Here is an 18573-nt window from a genome sequence, read left to right as displayed (position 1 = left end):
AGTCTCCCTCCAGATCCCTCAGACGTGGGCTACCAGGTGGCTTTATGCCAAGCAAGCACTGGGCAGCTGAAGGTATATAAATGCTATCTGAACAAGAGAAAAAATGAAAACTGGGAAGTTATGTGTGCCACATTGGCAATGTTTTTATCTGATTCTGTAAGTTTTTCTCCCAGGTTTAGCAGGAATGCAAACACTAATAAGCTGTTCCACCTGAGCTGAGCTTTTTAAATGTTGCTGCCTTGGAACCAGAAACGTGGAAAATGATCACGTTTCCACTAACAACAAGAGCAGTGCTACAACAGTGTCTTTCCAGTACTTCAAAAGGCTGACAGGGTTTGGGGTAAGGTTCTCAAGAAGTACTTGGCAACATTCAGCTTCTAGTACATTCTCTCTACCTCCCCCTTCCATGCCTAACAGACACTTTAACTCTGGGTCTGTATTTTATGGAAATAATCCAAAATGTGGGAAAGAGAATCTTGCCTTATTTATATAAGAAGGGAAGGAAGGAAGGAAGGAAGGAAGAAGGAGGGAGGGAGGGAGGGAAGGAAGGAAGGGAGGGAGGGAGGGAAGGGAGGGAGGGAGGGAGGGAAGGGAGGGAAGGAGGGAGGGAAGGGAGAGAGGGAGGAAGGAAGGGAGGGAGGAGGGAGGGAAGGGAGGGAGGGAAGGGAGGGAGGGAAGGGAGGGAGGGAGGAGGGAGGGAGGGAAAGGAGAAGGGAGGGAAGGAAGGGGGGAAGGGGAAGGAGGGAGGGAGGAAGGGAGGGAGGAGGGAGAGAAGGGAGGGACGGAGGGAACAGCCTAAAAACCTACTATTGAGAGATATTTAAATAATTGATGGAATTCTACTACAGAGATTATTGTGAATCCATTAAAATGATTTTGGAAAATATGCAATATCATGGAAAATGCTAACTGTATGACTTTAGGAGGAAATGAAGAATACTAGTATTATTATAACCACACAAAGTTGGGGAAGACAGAAAAGTATAAAGACAAACGTAAAACAAAAAATTAATAATCCAATCACTCATCGAACTACTATTAATACGAATGTTTTCTTTCAGTCATTTTTATGACCGTGTATGTAAGTGTATTTTAATAAAATAAAATGGAGATCTCAAGCTATATACTTATTTTTATATCCTACCTTTGTTACACAATAATTATTCATGAGCGTTAAATATTCTTTAAAAATATGCTTTTCAATACCTGCATAGAAGTCTATCATGTGAACGTTCCACAGTTCATTAGGTTGAACCATAAAAAAGCTGTTTTGTAGGTCAACATTTGTCAACTATCAGTAATTTCATATAGTTCAATTTAATATCTATCTAGTTCCCATTTGGAGCACTTGGGTTATGTTAATTACTTATAATGAAATCAGTTTAAATAAATATTTAGTGTCTCAATTTATTTTATATGGATAAAATTTCTAGAAGGGTAATTTGCAGATAAGCACATTTTTAAGTTCCCTCAAATATTTTTCTATACTGCCCTTCAGGAAATTTGTACCAATCTACATTCCCATTGTAGTGTCTGTTACTCTGTTTTTACTGCACTCCAAATGAAAGAAACTCTTTATAGTTTCTTTTTAACACATAATATTCTTTAAAAAATTGCCATTTTTTCTTTCTTTCTATTTAAGATGTCTCCCCAGAATAGTCACAAATAAGTTATCTCACAAAGACTGTTGGTATTGAGAAACAAAGTTTCCTATTGAAACACCCTCTCTAGGCAGATCAAAATTGGAAATCAGCTCTTAAGTCTAGAGCGAGAAACACAGAGGATAGGTTCTGAGGTAAACACCACAATGGGCAGAAACAGAGGGAATGTGAAATTCCAGAGTTAAGTTCAGAATTCTCAAGGCTAGAGTCTAGAGAAATGATGAAAACTCACCAGTACAGACTGGAACAGGATGATACTCAAGAATATGATTGCTTTATCAACAAAACTGAAAGGCCACCTACTGAATGGGAGAAGATATTTGCAAACAATACATCCAATAAAAGGTTAATGTCCAAAATAACAAAGAACTCATATAACTCAACATAAAAAAAAAACTGATTAAAAAATGACTGAATAGACATTTTTCCAAAGAAGACACACAGATGCCAATAGGCATGTGAAAAGATGTTCAACATCACTAATCATCAGGGAAATGCAAATCAAAACCACAATAAAATAGCACCTCACACCTGTCAGGATGGCTATTACCAACAAGACAACAAATAACAAGTGCTGGTGAGGATGTGGAGAAAATGAACCCTGTGCACTCTTGGTGGGAATGTAAATTGTTGCAGCTACTGTGGAAAACAGTATAGAGATTCCTCAAAAAATTAAAAAGAGAACTACCACATGATCCAGCAATTCCACTCCTGGGTATTTATCCAAAGAAAACAAAAACACTAATTCAAAAAGATATATGCCTCCCTATGTTCATTGCAGCATTATTTACAATAGCCAAGATATGGAAGCAACCTAAGTGCCCATCAATAGATGAGTGGATAAAGATGTGGTGTGTATATATATATATATATATATATATATATATATATATAAAATTGAATATTCCTCAGCCATAAAAAAAGAATGAAATCTTGCTATTTATGACAATATGGATGGATCTAGAGGGTATTATGCTAAGTGAAATAAGTCAGATAAAGACAAATAACGTATGATTTCACTTATATGTGGAATCTGAAAAAAACAAAACAAATGAACAAATATAACAAACCAGAAACAGAGTCATAGATACAGAGAACAAATAGGTTGTTGCCAGAGGTGAGGAGGTGAGGAGAGGAATGACATAGATGAGGAAAATTAAGAGGTACAAACTTCCAGCTGCAAAATAAATGAGTCATGGATATGAAATGTACAGTAAGGAGAATATAGTCAATAACTAAATAATATCTCTGTATGGTGACATAACCAGACTTACCATGGTGATCATTTTGAAATGTACAGAAATATCAATTCACTGTGTTGTGTAACAGGAACTAACATAGTATTGTATGTCAATCATTAATATAATTAACACTGCTGAATGTTATATATATATATATGACATTTGATAAGAGAATAAATCCTAAGAGTTCTTGTTACAAGGAAAAAAGTTGTCTTCTATTCCTTTAATTTTGTAACCATGAGATGATGGATGTTGACTAAAGTACTGCAATAATCATTTCATGTTGTATGTAAGTCACCTCGTTATGCTGTACACCTTAAACTTATACAATATTGTATGTCAATTATATCTCAATAAATCTGGAAAGAAAAAAAGAAAGAGTGTGACTGCCTTTAAATGAGAGGGCTTGGATGTCTTTGGTGTCTGACTGTGGCCAGTGATGTCTCCATTGCTGTGGCCAGATGATGTCTCCAGAATAACCCTACATCCCAGAGTAACCCTACATCACAATCAGCATCCATTTTACTACAAAGACCTGATGCACTAGCTGTCACAAAATCATATGGTGACATAGTATTGGGTAATGGGTAAAGTTTTGGGGATCAGAAATTATAAAAAGACAAGAGGCAGATAATTTAGAGGGTGCCCTCCTAGGGGGACTTCTACTCACTCCTCTTAATGCAAGCAGAAAATCACTCACTTATTCAGATAAATATCTTTGCAAGGGTAGTAAGTAAATCCTTGGGCATTCTGACCATCTCGCCTCAAAGAGAGAGGCGAACACTGGGAGACCTACAGAGGCTTGAAGGGGTCGGTACAGCCTGGGGGTTGCTGGGACCTTTGTAAAGGGAACTGAAAGAGTGACTTTGTTCGCCAGAAAACAGCCTAAAGAAAAGGCAGAAATTCTCTAGCCAAAGTGACCCCAGGCCAACTAAAACATCAAGCTGAATAAAAATATGGAGACCTTTCAAGGGGAGGCTCCATAATGAACAACTGCAAGAGGTTCTTTGAGTCACGGCAAGCCCCTGGTTTCCAGTAAAATTCTAGACCCTCCAAGTTTGCCTGGCTGGGGACTCCTCTAGGAGCAGAACACAGAGCTCTCCTGGAGCCTTTCAAAGACCTTTTATGGACTGCCACGTCCCCAACAACAGCAAGTACACCATCAGCAGAGATGCTTAAACTGGTAAACCAGCCTGGTCCAGCTCAAGAATGCACCCAGATCTAATTTTCCTTTTCCAAGCTCATGGGCTATAAAGACATTCAGCTGCAATAATTTAAGTTTTTCACATTACCAGCAACTAAATTTTATACTTGTCAAAGATTGATGAATTGTTTTTAAGCTGTGGGTCAGGGTTTAGAACTGTACAGTTTCCCTCCCTTTCAGCCTCTCAGATTCCTGTCCTTTCCAGATTGTCATTGGACAATCAGCAATGAAACAGACTGGAGACAGAAAACAGGCCACATTTCAGAAAAGATCAAGAAACTCAGCTTTCCTTCCTCTTAAAAAGCTTCCTCCTTCTACTTCTGATTCAGAAGTCATGCATGCAGACCTAATATATATCCCATATACAACTCCTCAATTATATAAAAAACTTTTCCATTCATACCTCCTATTCATGTTTCAATAGAAGTTTAAACCAGTGGTTCTTGATTTCATTCCACAAATACTTCTTTGGGCATCTCACAAATCTCCACAGATAACTATTTCCCGCTGCCATCACTGGATTCATGTACATTAGTATTACTTTCTCTCTCCCCACTCTATAGCCAGTATTAGAGAACTTCATCTGAGATGAGCTTTGGGGGTTTAGAGTTCCAGGAAGAACCACTTAAAGTCTTAGAGAATATTAGTGGACTAGTACCTATTTTCATGAAGCTTTGGATGAATCTTCTCTCATCTATTCCTTTTTTTTTTTTTCTCTCATCTATTCTTAAATGTTACATCTCACAATTCATACTAGGCTCCTTAAATATTGTTAATGAGTTTGAAGCAGAATTTTATCTGAAGTATATATTATACTTTATATTTATGTTTACCTGTTTACATAGTTTTCTGGTAATTTTTACATAGTAGAGTTTAACTGGTTTTCTATTCTTTTCCAAATATACTCTTAGCACCAAATTTTGAGATTCCATGGATAATAGGTAGATCATAGTTTTTCCATCTTAGACAGGAAGAAATTGGTTTTATTTTATATTATGTTTCCACTTCTAATATGACCAAGAAAGCTCCTACCAGACCCTAGCCTATGACAGCTAACTGTAAAATATGGATAAAATATGCAAATAAAAATCAAATATCCAAAGGTGCTAGGGGGTAAACTCGAGCAGTCAAATTCTGGATAGGAGCTGAGATTTCATACAAGGGATTGGTACAAGTGAGTTAATAATTTGTATGCCTCTGTCTAAAGGCAGGCTGAAGTCAGTGTCACTTAGGGTAAGAAAATCTTTAATAGAAAAATTAAGTATTTTTTGAAGAAAAGGACCAAAGAACAGAATGTAGGGCAACCACGGCTACTGGAAAGTGAGCAGAAAATTTACTACAAGGAGTGATTCAGAGAGGCAGAGCCCAAACTTTATACATACACTCTTCCCAAGTATCTGGATGACCCGTGAATTACACATGCATATGATAGACTCTAAGCACACCAGCAAAGAAAAACAAACAAAAAAACACTAAGGTTTGAGCTACTATACAAGAGACAGAGTTTGTCATTTCAGTCATCAAATTAATTATATTCTGAAGCAAAACAACAACAATCTTCAGAAGAAATAAGAGACTTCAGGATATCTACAACCAATTATTTACAATCGTCAGGGTGTAATCCAAAAATTCTAACCATATAAAGAAACTATCCTCAACAAAATAAAGAAAAATATTATTGCAATGAATGAAAAGGTAGAAAATCTCTGCTGAGAAATGAAAACTATTTCTAAAAAAGAACTAAATAGAAATACTACAAATTAAAAACACCGTAATTAAAATTTAAAAATTCATTGTATGTTCTTAGTGGTAGAGTGGAAAATATAGGAGACTCAGTAAACTTGAAGACACATAAATGGAAATGATCCAATCTAAAAGACAGATAAGAAAAAGTTTGGGAAAAATGAAACAGATTCTCATGAATTCATGGACCTGAATAAAAAGAATAAAAGTCTAACATACGTATAATTGGAGTTTCATGAGGAGAAGAGGTACAGAAGAGGCATTAAAAGGTATTAAAGTGACTTCCCAGAACGTCTGCTACCAGTGTCTTTGTCCCCACGGTGCGCCCCAGCCATCCCCCACCTCTGCAAGAGACCTTCCAACTCTAGCAGCAAAAACAGAAAGAGGCTGGTCCCTGATGACATTATGGAGCTTCTATATTGAAACTGTGCTGCTTATTTCTGGAGTTCTCATTATATGAGATGAACAAAAGAACAAATTTATTTCAGGAAAACTAAGAAGAAAAGAATGGCTGTGGATTTGCTGCCTGCTCAGGTGACACCGTGTGGATGGAAGGCTCTTGGTGCTGCAGCCAGGAGTCAGTGCTGTGCCTCTGAGGTGGGAGAGCTAACTTCAGGACACTGGTCCACAAGAGACCTCCCAGCTCCATGCAATATCAAATGGCGAAAATCTCCCAGAGATCTCCATCTCAACAGGAACACCCAGCTTCACTCAATGACCAGCAAGGTACAGTGCTGGACACCTTATGCCAAACAACTACCAAGACAGGAACACAACCCCACCCATTAGCAGAGAGGCTGCCTAAAATCATAATAAGTCCACAGACACCCCAAAACACACAAACAGACATGGACCTACCCACTAGAAAGACAAGATCCAGCCTCATCCACCAGAGCACAGGCACTAGCCCCCTCCACCAGGAAGCCTATACAACCCACTGAACCAAATTTAGCCACTGGGGACAGACACCAAAAACAACGGTAACTATGAACCTGCAGCCTGCAAAAAGGTGACCCCAAACACAGTAAGATAAGCAAAATGAGAAGACAGAAAAACACAAAACAGATGAAGGACCAAGATAAAAACACACCAGACCTAACAAATGAAGGGGAAATAGGCAGTCTACCAGAAAAAGAATTCAGAATGATGATAGTAAAGATGATCCAAAATCGTGGAAATAGAATAGATAAAATGCAAGAAACATTTAACAAGGACCTAGAAGAACTAAAGATGAAACAAGCAATGATGAACAACACAATAAATGAAATTAAAAATACTCTAGAAGGGATCAATAGCAGAATAACTGAGGCAGAAGAATGGATAAGTGACCTGGAAGATAAAATAGTGGAAATAACTACTGCAGAGCAGAATAAAGAAAAAAGAGTGAAAAGAATTGAGGACAGTCTCAGAGACCTCTGGGAAAACATTAAACACACCAACATTCAAATTATAGGGGTTTCAGAAGAAGAAGAGAAAAAGAAAGGGACTGAGAAGATATTTGAAGAGATTATAGTTGAAAACTTCCCTAATATGGGAAAGGAAATAGTTAATCAAGTCCAGGAAGCACAGAGAGTCCCATACAGGATAAATCCAAGGAGAAACACGCCAAGACACATATTACTCAAACTGTCAAAAATTAAATACAAAGAACAAATATTAAAAGCAACAAGGGAAAAACAACAAATAACACACAAGGGAATACCCATAAGGTTAACAGCTGATCTTTCAGCAGAAACTCTGCAGGCCAGAAAGGACTGGCAGGACATACTTAAACTGATGATGGAGAAAAACCTACAACCAAGATTACTCTACCCAGCAAGGATCTCATTCAGATTTGATGGAGAAATTAAAACCTTTACAGACAAGCAAAGGGTGAGAGAGTTCACCACCATCACACCAGCTTTACAACAAATGCTAAAGGATCTTCTCTAGGCAAGAAACACAAGAGAAGGAAAAGACCTATAATAACAAACCAAAAACAATAAAGGAAATGGTAATAGGAACATACATATTGATAATTACCTTAAATGTAAATGGATTAAATGCTCCCACCAAAGACACAGACTGGCTGAATGGATACAAAAACAAGACCCAAATATATGCTGTCTACAAGAGACCCATTTCAGACCTAAGGACACATACAGACTGAAAGTGAGGGGATGGAAAAAGATACTTGATTCAAATGGAAACCAAAAGAAAGCTGGAGTAGCAATTCTCATATCAGACAAAATAGACTTTAAAATAAAGACTATTAGAAGACACAAAGAAGGACACTACATAATGATCAAGGGATCAATCCAAGAAGAAGACATAACAATTGTAAATATTTATGCACCCAACATAGAAGCACCTCAGTACATTAGGCAAATACTAACGGCCATAAAAGGGGAAATCGACAGTAACACATTCATAGTAGGGGACTTTAACACCCCACTTTCACCAATGGATAGATCATCCAAAATGAAAATAAATAAGGAAACACAAGATTTAAATGATACATTAAACAAGATGGACTTAATTGATATTCATAGGACATTCCATCCAAAAACAACAGAATACACATTTTTCTCAAGTGCTCATAGAACAATCTCCAGGATAGATCATATCTTGGGCCACAAATCAAGCCTTGGTAAATTTAAGAAAACTGAAATTGTATCAAGTATCTTTTCTGACCACAAGGTTATGAGACTAGATATCAATTACAGGAAAAGATCTGTAAAAAATACAAACACATGGAGGCTAAACAATACACTATTTAATGACGAACTGATCACTGAAGAAATCAAAGAAGAAATAAAAATATACCTAGAAACAAATGACAATGGAAACACAACAACCCAAAATCAATGGAATGCAGCAAAAGCAGTTCTAAGAGGAAAGTTTACAGCAATACAATCCTACCTTAAAAAACAGGAAACATCTCGAATAAACAACCTAACCTTGCACCTAAAGCAATTAGAGAAAGAAGAACAAAAAAACCCCAAAGTTAGCAGAAGGAAAGAAATCATAAAGAACAGAACAGAAATAAATGAAAAAGAAATGAAGGAAACGATAGCAAAGATCAATAAAACTAAAAGGTGGTCCTTTGAGAAGATAAACAAAATTGATAAACCATTAGCCAGACTCATCAAGTAAAAAAGGGAGAAGACTCAAATCAATAGAATTAGAAATAAAAAAGGAGAAGTAACAATTGACATTGCAGAAATACAAAAGATCATGAGAGATTATTACAAGCAACTCTATGCCAATAAAATGGACAACCTGGAAGAAATGGACAAATTCTTAGAAATGCACAACCTGACAAGACTGAATCAGGAAGAAATAGAAAATATGAACACACCAATCACAAGCACTGAAATTGAAACTGTGATTAAAAATCTTCCAACAAGCAAAAGCCCAGGACCAGATGGCTTCACAGGCGAATTCTATCTAACATTTAGAGAAGACCTAACACCTATCCTTCTCAAACTTCTCCAAAATATAGCAGAGGGAGGAACACTCCCAAACTCATTCTACGAGGCCACCATCAACCTGATACCAAAACCAGAGAAGGATGTCACAAAGAAAGAAAACTACAGTCCAATATCACTGAAGAACAAAGATGCAAAAATCCTCAACAAAATACTAGCAAACGAAATCCAACAGCACATTAAAAGGATCATACACCATGATCAAGTGGGGTTTATTCCAGGAATGCAAGGATTCTTCAATATATGCAAATCAATCAATGTGATACACCATATTAACAAACTGAAGGAGAAAAACCATATGATCATCTCAACAGAGGCAGAGAAAGCTTTCGACAAAATTCAACACCCATTTATGATAAAAATACTGCAGTAAGTAGGCATAGAGGGAACTTTCCTCAACATAATAAAGGCCATATATTACAAACCCACAGCCAACATCATCCTCAATGGTGAAAAACTGAAAGCATTTCCACTAAGATCACGAACAAGACAAGGTTACCCACTCTCACCACTCTTATTCAACATAGTTTTGGAAGTTTTAGCCACAGCAATCAGAGAAGAAAAGGAAATAAAAGGAATCCAAATCAGAAAAGAAGAAGTAAAGCTGTCACTGTTTGCAGATGACATGATACTATTCATAGAGAATCCTAAAGATGCTACCAGAAAACTACTAGAGCTAATCAATGAATTTGGTAAAGTAGCAGGATACAAAATTAATGCACAGAAATCTCTGGCATTCCTATACACTAATGATGAAAAATCTGAAAGTGAAATCAAGAAAACACTCCCATTTACCATTGCAACAAAAAGAATAAAATATCTAGGAATAAACCTACCTAAGGAGACAAAAGACCTGTATGCAGAAAATTATAAGACACTGATGAAAGAAATTAAAGATGATACAAATATATGGAGAGATATTCCATGTTCTTGGATTGGAAGAATCAACATTGTGAAAATGACTCTACTACCCAAAGCAATCTATAGATTCAATGCAATCCCTATCAAACTACCACTGGCATTTTTCACAGAACTAGAACAAAAAATTTCACAATTTGTATGGAAACACAAAAGACCCCGAATAGCCAAAGCAATCTTGAGAACGAAATACGGAGCTGGAGGAATCAGGCTCCCTGACTTCAGACTATACTACAAAGCTACAGTAATCAAGACAGTATGGTACTGCCACAAAAACAGAAAGATAGATCAATGGAACAGGATAGGAAGCCCAGAGATAAACCCACACACCTATGGTCAACTAATCTATGACAAAGGAGGCAGGAATGTACAGTGGAGAAAGGACAGCCTCTTCAATAAGTGGTGCTGGGAAAACTGGACAGGTACATGTAAAAGTATGAGATTAGATCACTCCCTAACACCATACACAAAAATAAGCTCAAAATGGATTAAAGACCTAAATGTAAGGCCAGAAACTATCAAACTCTTAGAGGAAAACATAGGCAGAACACTCTATGACATAAATCACAGCAAGATCCTTTTTGACCCACCTCCTAGAGAAATGGAAATAAAAAGAAAAAGAAACAAATGGGACCTAATGGAACTTCAAAGCTTTTGCACAGCAAAGGAAACCATAAACAACACCAAAAGACAACCCTCAGAATGGGAGAAAATATTTGCAAATGAATCAACTGAGAAAGGATTAATTTCCAAAATTTACAAGCAGCTTATGCAGCTCAATAACAAAAAAACAAACAACCCAATCCAAAAATGGGCAGAAGACCTAAATAGACATTTCTCCAAAGAAGACATACAGACTGCCAACAAACACAAGAAAGAATGCTCAACATCATTAATCATTAGAGAAATGCAAATCAAAACTACAATGAGATATCATCTCACACCGTTCAGAATGGCCATCATCAAAAAATCTAGAAACAATAAATGCTGGAGAGGATGTGGAGAAAAGGGAACACTCTTGCACTGCTGGTGGGAATGTGAATTGCTTCAGCCACTGTGGAGAATACTATGGAGGTTCCTTAAAAAACTACAAATAGAACTACCATATGACCCAGCAATCCCACTACTGAGCAAGCCTGAGAAAACCATACCCTGAGAAAACCATAATTGAAAAAGAGTCATGTACCAAAATGTTCATTGCAGCTCTATTTACAATAGCCAGGAGATGGAAACAACCTAAGTGTCCATCATTGGATGAATGGATGAAGAAGATGTGGCACATATATACAATGGAATATTACTCAGCCATAAAAAGAAACAAAATTGAGCTATTTGTAATGAGGTGGATGGACCTAGATTCTGTCATACAGAGTGAAGTAAGTCAGAAAGAGAAAGACAAATACCATATGCTAACACATATATATGGAATTTAAGAAAAAAAATGTAATGAAGAACCTAGGGGTATGACAGGAATAAAGACACAGACCTACTAGAGAATGGACTTGAGTATATGGGAAGGGGGAAGGGTAAACTGTGACAAAGTGAGAGTGGCATGGACATATATACACTACCAAATGTAAAATAGATAGCTAGTGGGAAGCAGTCGCATAGCACAGGGAGATCAGCTCGGTGGTTTGTGACCACCTAGAGGGGTGGGATAGGGAGGGTGGGAGGGAGGGAGATGCAAGAGGGAAGAGATATGGGAACATATGTATAACTGATTCACTTTGTTATAAAGCAGAAACTAACACACCATTGTAAAGCAATTATACTCCAATAAAGTTGTATAAATAAATACATAAATAAAAACTTTAGGCACACACACACAAAAATACTAAAGCTATAATGGCTGAAAATCTTCCAAATTTGGTATAAGACTTAACTTTTCCAATCCAAGAAGCTCAGTGAACTCAAAACAGTAAAACTATGCCCAGTTTCACTGTACTAACATTGCTGAAAACCAAAACAAAGATAAAGAGAAAATCCTGATAGCAGTCAGATACACAGAGGGAAGCCATGGTGCAAACTCAATGATTTTCACTGGAAATTATAGAAGACAGTAGGGAGTGTAAGAAGCAAAGAAAACATTAATCCTAAATTCAGCATCCAGTGAAAATATTTTTGAAGAATAAAAACAAAGACATTTTCATATAAAATAAAACTAAGAAAATTGTCAGCTGATCTGCCCTTTTTTTTTCTCCTCCTCTTTTTTACTATTGTGGTTCTGTTTTACCTTCCAGTTGTTGTTTCATCTATATTTTAATTTTTATATTTTTTCTAACACAGCTGTTAATTTCCTACTCTAATTTTATTTTTTATTGTCCTCCTTTTCTTTTCTTTTTTTTTTTTTTTTTTGGCTGCCACACACAGCTTGCAGGATCTTGGTTCACAAGCCAGGGGTGGGGCCAAAGCTCCTGCAGTGGGAGCTCCGAGTCCAAACCACTGGACTAAAAGAGAACGTCAGACGCCAGGGAATATTTATCAGAGTGAGGTATTCTGGAGGTCCTCATCTCAGCACCAAGACCCAGCTCTACCCAAGAGCCTACAAACTGCAGTGTTGGAAGCCTCAGGCCAGACAACCAGTAAGACAGGAACACAATCTCACTCATAAAAAAAAAGGAAAAAAAAATGAGATGGCAAAAAAAATATGTCACAGATGAAGGAGCAAGATAAAAACCTATAAGACCAAATAAATGAAGAGGAAATAGGCAATGTACCTGAAAAAGAATTCAGAGTAATGATAGTAAAGATGATCTAGAATCTTGGAAATAGAATGGAGTCATGGATTGAGAAAATACAAGAAATATTTAATGATGATCTAGAAGAACTAAAGAACAAACAAACAGAGAGGAACAACACAATAACTGAAATGAAAAATACACTAGAAGGAATCAATAACAGAATGAGGGAAAAGAACGAATAAGTGAGCTGGAAGACAAAATGGTGAAAATAACGGCCAAGAAACAGAATAAAGAAAAAAGAATGAAAATAATTGAAGACAGTCTCAGAGACCTCTGGGACAGCACTAAACACATGAACATTCGAATTATAGGGGTCCCAGAAGAAGAAGAGAAAAAGAAAGGGTCTGAGAAACTATCTGAAGAGATTATAGTGTAAACCTTCCCTAACATGGAAAAGGAAGTAGTCACCCAAGTCCAGGAAACAGAGAGTCCCATACAGGATAAACCCTAGGAGAAACACAGCAAGACACATATTAATAAAACGAACAAAAATTAAATTCAATGAAAAAATATTAAAAGCAGCAAAGGAAAAAGAAAAAATAATACACAAAGGAATTCCCATAAGGTTATCAACTGATTATTCAGCAGAAGCTCTACAGGCCAGAAGGGAGTGGCAGGATATACTTCAAGTGATGAAAGAAAAAAACCTACAACCAAGATTACTCTACCTGGCAAGGGTCTCATTCAGATTAGATGGAGAAATCAAAAGTTTTTCAGACATGCAAAAACTAAGAGAATTCAGCACCACCAAACCAGCTTTACAACAAATGCTAAAGAAACTTCCCTAGGCAGGAAACACAAGGGAAGAAAAAAGCCCCCCAAAACAAACCCAAAACAATTAAGAAAATGGTAATAGGAACATACATATTGATAATAAACTTGAATGTAAATGGATTAAATGCCCCAATCAAAAGACACAGACTGGCTAAATGGATACAAAAATAGGACCCATATATATGCTGTCTGCAAAAGACTCACTTCAGACCTAGGGACACATACAGACTGAAAGTGAAGGGATGGAAAAAGATATTCCATGCAAATGGAAATCAAAACAAAGCTGGAGTAGCAATACTCATATCAGGCAAAATAGACTTTAAAATAAAGACTGTTACAAGAGATAAAGAAGGCCACTACACAATGATCACAGGATCAATCCAAGAAGATATAAAAATTATAAATGTTTATGCACCCAGCCTAGGTGCATTTCAATATATAAGGCAAATGGTAACAACCATGAAACGGGAAATTGACAGTAACAGAATAAGAGTAGGGGACTTTAAGAAAACACGGTGCCCTTCAAACCAATCAACCTTCCTAATCAAGCTTTGGTCTTGGGCCTCTGGTCACTCAGAGTATGAGTGGACAGTTGAATGTGATAAACTAAAGAGGGAAATATTTTGGAGAAAAGCTCAGAGAAATACAAAACAATGAAGGTCTTTACAATTATCTTGAGAAACTTCACCTCTCACAAGCAACTTTACAATCGAAAATTTGGTTTGCTTGTGATAGAATTATTGGTGTGTACATCTTGATGATAATGAAGAAATAAAGTCACAAGAAAACAAACCAAAATAAAATAGTAGGGGACTTTAACGCTCCACTTACACCAATAGACAGATCATCCAAACAGAAAATAAATAAGGAAACACAAGTTTTAAATGACACAATAGACCAGAGAGATTTAATTGATATTTAAAGAACATTCCACCCAAAAGTAGCAGATACACTTTCTTCTCAAATGCACATGGAACATTCTCCAGGACAGATCACATCTTTGGTCACAAATCATGCCTTGGGAAATTTAAGAAAATTGAAATAGTATCAAGCATCTTTGCTGACTACAACGCTATGAGACTGGAAATCAATTACAGGAAAACAACTGTAAAAACCACAAATACATGGAGGCTAAACAGTGTGCTACAAAATAACCAAGAACTCAAAGAAGAAATTAAAAAATATATAGAAACAAATGACGATGAACAAACAACAACCCAAAACCTATGGGATGCAGCAAAAGCAGTTTTAAGAGGGAAGTTTATAGCAATTCAATCTCATCTCAAGATACAAGAAAAATCTCAAATAAACAATCTGACCCTACACCTAAAGCAACTAGAGAAAGAAGAACAAAGAAAATCCCAAGTCAGTAGAAGGAAAGAAATCATAAACACCAGAGCAGAAATAAATGAAATAGAAACAAAGAAAATAGCAAAGATCAACAAAACTAAAAGCTGGTTCTCTGAGAATATAAACAAAATTTATAAATCCTTAGCCAAACTCATCAAGAAAAAAAGGGAGAGGATGCAGATCAATAAAATTAGAAATGAAAAAGGAGAAATCGCAACTGACAGTGCAGAAATCCAAAGGATTATAAGAGACTACTAAAAACAAATATATGCCAATAAAACGTACAACCATGAAGAAATGGACAAATTCTTGGAAAGGTACAATTTTCCCAGAATGAATCAGGAAGAATTAGAAAATATAAACAGATCACAAGTAATTAAATTGAAACTGTAATTTAAAATCTTCCAATAAACAAAAGTCCAAGACCAGATGGCTTCACAGCAGAATTCTATCACACATATAGAAAAGAGCTAACACCCATCCCTCTCAAACTCTTCCAAAAAATTGCAGAGGGAGGAACAAGCCCAAATTCATTCTAAGAAGCCACCATCACCCTGATACCAAAACCAAAAAAAGATATCACAAAAAAAGAAAATTATAGACCAATATCACTGACTAACATAGATGCAAAAATCCTGAACTAAATACTAGCAAACAGAATCTAACAACAAATTAAAAGGATCATACACGATGATCAAGTGGGATTTATCCCCAGGATGCAAGGATTCTTCAATATACTCAAATCAATCAATGTGATACACCATATTAACAAGTTAAGGAATAAAAACCATATGATCATTTCAATAGATGCAGAAAAAGCTGTTGACAAAATTCAACATGCATTTATGATAAAAACTCTCCAGAAAATGGGCATAGAGAGAACCTACCTCAACATAATAAAGACCATATATGACAAACCCACAGCAAACATCATACTCAATGGTGAAAAACTGAAAGCATTTCTACTAAGATCAGGAACAAGACAAGGATGCCCACTCTCACTACTCTTATTCAACATAGTTTTGGAAGTCCTAGCCTCGGCAATCAGAGAAGAAAAAGAAATACAAGGAATCCAAATCGGAAAAGAAAAAGTAAAGCTATCACTGTTTGCAGATGCCATGATACTATAAATAGAGAATCCTAAATGTTACCAGAAAATTACCAGAGTTAATCAATAAATTTGGTAAAGTAGCAGGATACAAAATTAATGTACAGAAATCTCTTGCATTCCTATACACTAATGATGAAAAATCTGAAAGAGAAATTAAGGAAACACTCCCATTTACCATTGCAACAAAAAGAATAAAATACCTAGGAATAAGCCTACCTAAGGAGGTGAAAGACTTGGACTCAAATAACTATAAAACACTGATGAAAGAAACTGAAGATGACATAAACAGATGGAGAAATATACCATATCCTTGGATTGGAAGAATCAATATTCTGAAAATGACTATACTACCCAAAACAGTCTACAGATTCAGTGTAATTCCTATCAAAATACCAATGGCATTCTTCACAGAATTAGAAAAAAATTTTTAACAATTTGTATGGAAACACAAAAGACCCCAAATACCCAAAGCAATCTTGAGAAAGAAAAACGGAACTGGAAGAATCAGTCTCCCGAACTTCAAACTATACTACAAAGCTAGAGTAATCAAGACATGATTACTTTGTGCAAGTATGGTACTGGGACAAAAACAGAAATACAGATCAATGGCACAGGATAGAATGCCCAGAGATAAACCCACACACATATAGGCACCTAATTTATGACAAAAGAGGCAAGAACATACAATGGAGAAAAGACATCCTCTTCAATAAGTGGTGCTGGGAAAACTGGACACCTACATTTAAAAGAATGAACTTAGAACTCTGCACCAGTAACCAGAGACAAAGACCAGATATATTTCTTATCATGCCACAATTCTACTCCGAGCTTTTCCCCTTGGCATGCTAGGATTTAGTCACTCCCACCCAACTCCATTCCATTCCAGTAAATACACTGCCTCACATGAAACTGCTCCTTAAGAATAACTTACTGATGGAGGAGGAACCAGGACGGCAGAGTAGAAGGACGTGCTATCACTCCCTCTTGCGAGAACACCAGAATCACAACTACCTGCTGGACAATCATCGACAAAGGACACTGGAACTCACCAAAAAAGATACCCCACATCCAAAGACAAAGGAGAAGCCACAATGAGACGGTAGGAGGGGCGCAATCACAGTAAAATCAAATCCCATAACTGCTGGGTGGGTGACACACAGACTGGAGAACACTTATACCACAGAAGTCCACCCACTGGAGTGAAGGTTCTGAGCCCCACAACAGGCTTCCCAACCTGGGGATCCGGCAATGGGAGGAGGAATTCCTAGAGAATCAGAATTGAAGCCTAGTGGGAATTGATTGCAGGACTTTGACAGGACTGGGGGAAACAGAGACTCCACTCTTGGAGGGCACACACAAAGTAGTGTGCACATCAGGACCCAGGGGGAAGGAGCAGTGACCCCATAGGAGACTGAACCAGACCTACCTGCTAGTGTTGGAGGGTCTCCTGCAGAGGTGGGCGGTGGCTCTGTTTCACCGTGGGGACAAAGACACTGGCAGCAGAAGTTCTGGGAAGTACTCCTTGGCGTGAGCCCTCCCAGAGTCTGTCATTAGCCCCAACAAAGAGCCCAGGTAGGCTCAAGTGTTGGGCTGCCTCAAATCAAACAACCAACAGGGAGGAAACCCAGCCGCACCCATCAACAGCCAAGTGGATTAAAGTTTTACTGAGCTCTGCCCACCAGAGCAACAGTCAGCTCTACCCACCACCAGTCCCTCCCATCAAGCCTCTTAGATAGCCTCATCCACCAGAGGGCAGACAGCAGAAGCAAGAAGAACTACAATCCTGCAGCCTGTGGAACAAAAACCACATTCACAGAAAGACAGACAAGATGAAAAGGCAGAGGGCTATATACCAGATGAAGGAACAAGATAAAACCCCAGAAAAACAACTAAATGAAGTGGAGATAGGCAACCTTCCAGAAAAAGAATTCAGAATAATGATAGTGATGATGATCCAGGACCTCGGAAAAAGAATGGAGGCAAAGATCGAGAAGATGCAAGAAATGTTTAACAAAGACCTAGAAGAACTAAAGAACAAACAAACAGAGATGAACAATACAATAACTGAAATGAAAACTACACTAGAAGGAATCAATAGTAGAATAACTGAGGCAGAAGAACAGATAAGTGACTTGGAAGACACAATGGTGGAATTCACTGCTGTGGAACAGACTAAAGAAAAAAGAATGAAAACAAATGAAGACAGCCTAAGAGACCTCTGGGACAACATTAAATGCAACAACATTCACATTATACGGGTCCCAGAAGGAGAAGAGAGAGAGAATTTAAAGAGAATATAGTCGAAAACTTCCCTAACATGGGAAAGGAAAGGAAATAGCCACCCAAGTCCAGGAAGCGAA

At 37.2% G+C, this 18573-nt stretch overlaps 1 long non-coding RNA gene across 1 annotated transcript in view; it reads right to left on the bottom strand.

Annotated features, from left to right (window-relative positions):
* Window positions 1-17772, bottom strand: part of LOC132422207 (uncharacterized) — a 205007-nt gene extending 187235 nt beyond the window's left edge. The window contains exon 1 of the long non-coding RNA XR_009518832.1: window positions 17640-17772. This is a non-coding gene — a long non-coding RNA (uncharacterized lncRNA). The remainder of the gene's footprint in view (window positions 1-17639) is intronic.
* Between the last annotated feature and the right edge of the window lie 801 nt (window positions 17773-18573).

Source organism: Delphinus delphis, chromosome 3 (assembly GCF_949987515.2).
Source record: "Delphinus delphis chromosome 3, mDelDel1.2, whole genome shotgun sequence".
Lineage (NCBI taxonomy): Eukaryota > Metazoa > Chordata > Mammalia > Artiodactyla > Delphinidae > Delphinus > Delphinus delphis.
This window is presented reverse-complemented; position numbering and strand designations above follow the sequence as displayed.